Here is a 7,500-nt window from a genome sequence, read left to right as displayed (position 1 = left end):
GCCTGGTAAATAGCAGCCAAAGTAGCATGATTAAAGTCCCCAGAAATTATGATAAATGCCTCAGGGTGCTGTGTCTGCAGCCTTGCTGTGACAGAGTGAATCCTCTCACATGCAGTGACTGCATCTACCCTCGGAGGGATGTAAACACAGATGGTGATCATGTGACTGAACTCCCTCAGCAGATAATACGGCCGCAGGCTAATGGCTAGTAGCTCCAAGTCCGGGCAACATAAAACTGTCTTTACGGAAATATGTCCCGGGTTACACCAGAGGTTGTTAACATAAATGACGAGTCCCCCACCTTTGTTTTTCCCACGTGTTAGTGTCTCTGTCGGCTCTCACAGCAGTGAATCCCCTCAGGTCCACATTAGCATCCGGTACAAGGTGTGTTAGCCATGTCTCCGTAAAGATAAATGAGCTGCTCTCCCGGTAAATCTGCTGGTTATTCAGAGCGGAAAGCTCATTGACTTTATTCGGTGGCGAGTTCACATTCCCCATGATAACGGAGGGAAGGGATGGTTTGTAGCACCGCCGTTTGTCCACTAGCCTAGCCTTTAGCTTAGCTCCAACCTTGCAGCCCCTGGGTTTCCTCCTCAGCTCGGCCGGGATGGGCTATCGTATCCCGGCTCGTCCCATTGTTTTCTGGGCCAGCAGCTCCTCTCTCGAATAAGTGAGAAAACTGGCTCCTGGTTGCGTGTTAAAGTTAAATATATCCATGTTATATAGTAAAACACACTATGTCTTCGTAAGAAGAGCAGAAAAGTGGAAAAAAAGAGGTTTAAAGAGCTAAAAACTACAGAGCTACTGGAGAGGTAGCCGTCTCACACAGCGCCCATACGTATTCACTATTTTGCGACAGCCCATTGAACACTGTACAGATTAGACTTGGACAACCTTTATTGTCATTCAGTATGTACCGAGTGTACACAAAACGAAATTTCATTGCAATTTGGCTCAGCACAGAATTAAAGTGCATTAAATTATACAGCAGCAAAAATATTATAAAGTGCAATATTATAAAGTGACCTGTGGTATTAGGGCATGCAAACTCCACACAGAAAGGCCCTCATCGGCCGCGGGGCTTGAATGCGGATCTTCTTACTGTGAGGCAACAGCGCTAACCACTACACCACTGTGCCGCCCTATTCAATTTATTTATTTATTTATTTATTTATTTGGGGGGGGGGGGGGGGTCATACATATTAAGGGTGTAATGCAATACAATTAACTGTGTCTGTATAATGATTTAAATACCTGCGTCAGTATCTGTGGAGCTGGGACACAGTGCTACTGTGAGTCAAAATGGGATTCTTTAAGCAGCAGTTTATTAAAATGTCCGATGATTTTCTGGGAAGCTTTACTTTTAGTAACAATGGAGACCATTTATATTTATATTTAAGAACAATGAAACTGCACAATAAATTTACACTTTCATAAGACCCCAGCAGAAATATGCTGTCATGTGCACAGTGTCTGGTCTGTGTGGGCTTATGGGCGCACTGGATCTATAAATAAATGCATTTTCTATTATGAATTTCAGCCCAGTTTGTGTCAATATATGATATAAATATAGTTTAATTTTGGAGCTCAGTAAGGCACTGTTTACGTCAGGTTTTTGGAGCAAACCACTGAAAATAGACCAAAACTTTGAGCCTCATAATTAGATCTGTATATTTGAATAAGTCCCATCAACTGATGAAAGAAAAATGAATGCTTTAAATTAACTGAGTTTATGTTGTGTTTATAAACCTGCATGACTTGCACACCTTTTTTTTCTCGGTGAACTCTCTAGTCTCAACCAGATGCTCTGTAGAACCTTTTTGGCAAGTTTCCTATGAAAATAATAAGCAAGGTTAATTTTAAATCATGCATATTTCCATGGATTTTCATCCACCAGAAACTAGAAGCATTAAGATGAGTCAGTGATATAGACACATACATTTACAAAAATGATACAAGAAAGTTCCATTTTGAAATAATTCCCTTGGATCCTTGAGCCTTCAGTTGCTCAGCTGTGTTTAGATTGGATGCTGTCTCACTTGTAAACTATACAGGGTGTAAATGTCTACAAAATAATAATAAAAAAAATGCTCTGCCTATTAAATAAAGTCTTTGACTGTTTTACATATACTCTATGTTCAGTTGCACCAAATGTCACTTTCAACACTGTGGGAAAATAAAGTGGCATATACAATAGGACTAATTTCATAACAGGTGTTTTCATTTGGCTCATTGTACCTATTACTCAACATTTTCACACTGTCAAGAATTCATGCTACTGACACCCACATTCCACATTCGCCCTTTTACAGTGTGTGTGGACTTGTATCTCACAATGCTGAAATGCTTTTAAAACCAATAATTATCTGCTGTGATGCAAGCAATTCTGGAAATGCATTGGGTGTTGACTTTTAGTGTGACTCAATGATTGACTCTAAATCCCATAAATATAACTTCCAGTCAGAGAGACCTACAACTATGTTGAAAAAAGGTCAATAGAGTGCAAAAACAAGAAACTAGAGATAAGCATGGCTTATCTTTTTTAAAATGATGTGTTTTGATATTTGGAAAACAGATTTATTAAAAATAAGATTTCCTCAGTTTAATATATAATCACCTCAGTCGTGGCCAACTGGTTCAAAAGCTGTCCTTGAAATCAGGTCAAGTCAAGCCAAGTTTATTTGTATAGCGCTTTTAACAATAAACATTGTCGCAAAGCAGCTTTACAGAATTTGAACGACTTAAAACATGAGCTAATTTTGTCCCTAATCTATCCCCAATGAGCAAGCCTGCGGCGACGGTGGCAAGGAAAAACTCCCTCAGACGACATGAGGAAGAAACCTCGAGAGGAACCAGACTCAAAAGGGAACCCAGCCTCATTTGGGCAACAACAGACAGCATGACTATAACATTAACAGTTTTAACATGAAGACAGTTTCATTGATGTTATAACTCTTCATTGATGGAAACTTGAGTGCAAAACTGTTCATGACAACTGCAGTCCTAAAGTTAACAAGTCAACTGTAGTCCTCAGCCATAAAAGCATTACTGTAAGAGTCCAGAGCATCCTCCAGGTATAACCCTCAACTGTCCTCATAGGGCCGTCCTTCACAGGAGCGATGCGATAAAACTCCGACCAGACACAGGGCACCAGGATGGATCAAGCAGGTCCGAGGGGCAGAAGAGGCCAGCATCTCAATCCCAGGACCAACATGTAACTCAGAGGGACAAATTGGGGGTGGGAGAGAGAGAAAACACAGGTTCTTAGGTATGCCCTAAAAATGACACAAGTATTAAATCTGTGTGGTAGGGTCGCAGAGTCGAGAGTCTTGACATCAGGCATAATACACAACAATGGCATGTTAATATGATTAAAAAATATCATGACCTGCTCTGGCTGGATGCTTGATTGGGTGATGGGAGCACACTCCTCAGCAATGATGAGATGCAGATGGGACCCTTAGGACTGGCCAAGACAATTCAGTTACATTTCACCGGGTCTGGGACATGTGACAGAATGTCTGATGGCCGATTCCCTGCAGGCTACGATAGCCAGTTGAGGTCTCCATCCTCTCCACCAAAAGATTTCCTGTTGACTCCATGTAACTCAGAGGGACAGATTTTTTTGGGGGGGAGGAAGAAAACACAGGTTGTTAGGTATGCCCAATGTCATCTGAATAAGTAGGAACAGTATACATATTGCACTGAGTACAAGCAGGGACTCCGGCAACTAACTATGACAGCATAACTAAAAGGGGAGAGCCAGAAGGTAACACAGGCATGAGGGAGCCCTGGGACATAAAGCAGCCAGCCACTACACCGTCAACAAACTCGAGTGAGCAAGCGAGTGGGGACTGACAGCATCCATACATCCCAGTTTACCAAAACACTCTATGTCTGAGGACCCTCTAGATCTACACCTTTACCTCATAAATACCATTAACAAAAAGCTTGACTAAACAGATATGTTTTCAGCCTAGACTTAAATGCTGAGACTGTGTCTGATTCCCGAACATGACTTGGAAGGCTGTTCCATAACTGTGGAGCTTTGTAAGAAAAGGCTCTGCCCCCTGATGTAGCCTTCACTATATGAGGTACCAGCAGATAGCCTGCACCTTTTGATCTAAGTAGGCATGGCGGGTCATAGAGGAGCAGAAGTTCACTCAGGTACTGTGGTGCGAGACCATTTAGTGCTTTAAAGGTCAATAGTAGTATTTTATATTCAATACGAAATTTGATTGGGAGCCAATGCAGTGTGGATAAGACAGGGGTGATGTGGTCATATTTTCTAGTTCTAGTAAGGACTCTTGCTGCTGCATTTTGAACTAACTGGACAGTGAATCCACCGTGGTCTCCTACACTGCGTTGAATGTGTTGCCGAGTGCATCTGAGATTTGGCTGGTCAAAAGGCAGGTGAAGCCTTGTTTTGTGGTGGCTTTTACCCAAGCTTTACTCTCATTCTCGGGTTGATTTTACGAACTATTTTACAGCTCTGCCCACGGATGGCAGGACAGTGAACCAACTAAACTGCCTCGTCGTATTGTGAACGTGAAACGTGAGAGTGGTCGCCGACCGAAGCCGACGCGTTTTGAAACAAAGGGCGCTGAAGCACGTGCAGACATTTCCCCATGCTGTGATCAGGCCCCCTGCCTGGTCGTGGCCAATTGGTTCTTCAAAAAGAACTAAGCACATTCAAAATGCAGGTATTTGTCCTTAACAAAAAGTGCTCCTTTGTTAAATTGAGAATTCAGAATATAGGTTTGATGGGCAGGATTAGAACCTTACCAGGGCCAATTCTTCTTCTTGGCTGTGGGCCCAAGGTTTGACACTGCTGTTCCAGAGAATATTCATTAAAATTTGAAAATTGTTTTTTTGCTTGTAACATGTTAAAAATATAAAATTATGTCATAATGACTTAAAGATTATTAATTATTTTGAGAAAGCACAGAAATATACCCTCTGAATCGAAGCCAAAGATCATGGGGACAAAGTTCAGCTGTCCAGCACAAGCACAGTGGTCCTGAACATCATCGACCAAAACAATCACCTCCCTGAAATCACTGGTCACACAGTAAGTACTTAACTGTTTATATCATTAAGCAAACTTGCTAGTCAGTCTGCTCATACCAGATTGGACTGAAGGTTGAATACAATCATCCCCCAAATAAACAAATGAAAATGTAATACAATTATTTAAAGGGTACCTGTATAGCACTTAAATATGATTGATATTGATAGTACAAACCATAATTATAGTAATGCACTCAAGTGCAGCTACCTGAATAGCTATAATAAGTAGTTTAATGTGCTTAAAAGTCCATAAGCACATCATTTTATTGTACACAGGCAACCAATATGGTGCCTGAAATGTCACGTCAAATTGTTGATAGCCAAGACACTTATTAGCCTGGATTTAGTCAGACAAAAAAGTGATCTTCAAGTCAGTATGGACAGTGGAGAAACCAGATACTTGTATGAACCTCGGAAAAAGGACTATCCGCATCTGGGAAATTATTTGTATGTATATCCATACAAGAGTTTTCACTTGTTCATATTTGTACCCATACCCTGTCTACAGATTGTTTTTCTTTTAAAATACAATGTACCTGGGCACTGACATCTTACTCGCTCCGTGGTTCAGATATCGTGCTCTGAGTACAAATTATGCGAGAGAATCTCAAGATTTCTGTTTTTTCCATCTTAATTATTGTTTGTGTCACAATAAAAAAGCAAGTTGCACCTTTAAAGTGGTAGGCATGTTGTATAAATCAAATGGTGCTAATGCCCCCAAAATCCATTTTAATTCCAGCTTGTAATCCAGCAAAACATGACAAACACCAAGGGGTATGAATACTTTTGCAAGACACTGTACATCATCACTGGCTACAAACAGAGGGTTTTTTTTAACCCCCCCAAAAAGAAAATTTTTATATAACATGCTTTTGTTTGTTTTTATGCACTGAGAAAAGTGATCTTTTTAGACATCAAGAATCGCATTACTATTATAATGACACCATGAACTGGCCTAGTGGTTAGCATGAGTTCTAATCGCAGTCAGTTCATACCAAAGACCATCATAAAAAATGGCACCTACTGCCATCTGGCAAGACATGCTGCAATACAGATGCGAGTAGGGAGTTAAACTCTCACAGTGACCAGAAGACCAGTCCCCCACTGTAACCCTAGCTATATCACAGGTGAGAGGCCGAGGGCTATAGAAACAGAGATCAGTGCCACACCCATGCGCCTCAAGAGCTGGTTTGTACTGAGACAGGAGACTGCCTGGTAAGATCAGTTCCTGGTGTGGGAAGGATTATGAAAATGACATTGGTTAACTAGTATCTGTGTCAGTACTGCATATGCATTATCTAACTGAGTGAGATTAAAATTTCCTAAAAATGAAGTCTGTTGATTTGCATATTTTGTTGCCAGTAAAAATCACATGGTTACAGAAAATTTCTGATTAGATTTTTAGAATTAGACGCCTTTATTTGTCACATATACATTACAGCACAGTGAATTTATTTTTCTGCATTCAACCCATCTGAAGCAGTGAAAACGCTCTCACACGTGCGCACAGAGAGAGAGAGATGCAGATGCCTGGGGATTTTTTTTTAATGAGAAGTAGGGACGGGTATCACGAGAATTTTTGTAGCACGATATGTCGCGATACATGATCAGCGTATCATGATATCTCATCTCATTATCTCTAGCCACTTTATCCTGTTATAAAGGGTTGCAGGCAAGCTGGAGCCTATCCCAGCTGACTACGGGTGAAAGGCGGGGTACACCCTGGACAATTTGCAAGGTCATCACAGAGCTGACACATAGACACAGACAACCATTCACACCTACGGTCAATTTAGAGTCACCAGTTAACCTAACCTGCATGTCTTTGGGGGAAACCAGAGCACCCGGAGGAAACCCACACGGACAACATACAAACTCCACACAGAAAGACCCTTGCCAGCCACGGGGCTCGAACCTGGACCTTCTTGCTGTGAGGCGACAGCGCTAACCACTACTACTACATGATATTTTAGTCTAAGAATGGCATTTCTTTTCTTTAAGCAAAACAATTATGTAAGGAAACAAATGTAATCATTATTAAACAAATGTGATTTATTAAGTATTTAACTAGTTACATGTACTAGTAGTTTGCTAAATAGCCTGTGTGTAAAAGAAATTACAATGTAGTCAATCTACACAAATTTGAATAATAAAAAATAATGTTAGACAAACACTGTAGTGTTTGAGCATAGAGAAAAAAATCACAACACATCTGGCAGCTTTTTGTAAAGAATGGAAAAACATGAGTAAAAGGCTGTCACTTCCCGCCAGATAGAAGATTGTCTAACATCAATAATGTCCTACTCTAGATCAAGTCAACTTCACACTGGGCTTCTTACTCAGTCTTTTAAACACTTTAAAAATGAAAACAATGTCTACTAAGGCATTTGTGTAGCCTAGTAAACTAGACCCACCCGCCTAGCAGCCAAA

This window comes from Neoarius graeffei, chromosome 13, assembly GCF_027579695.1.
Source record: "Neoarius graeffei isolate fNeoGra1 chromosome 13, fNeoGra1.pri, whole genome shotgun sequence".
Lineage (NCBI taxonomy): Eukaryota > Metazoa > Chordata > Actinopteri > Siluriformes > Ariidae > Neoarius > Neoarius graeffei.
The sequence above is the reverse complement of the archived record's forward strand: the minus strand, read 5'-3'. Positions refer to the sequence as shown.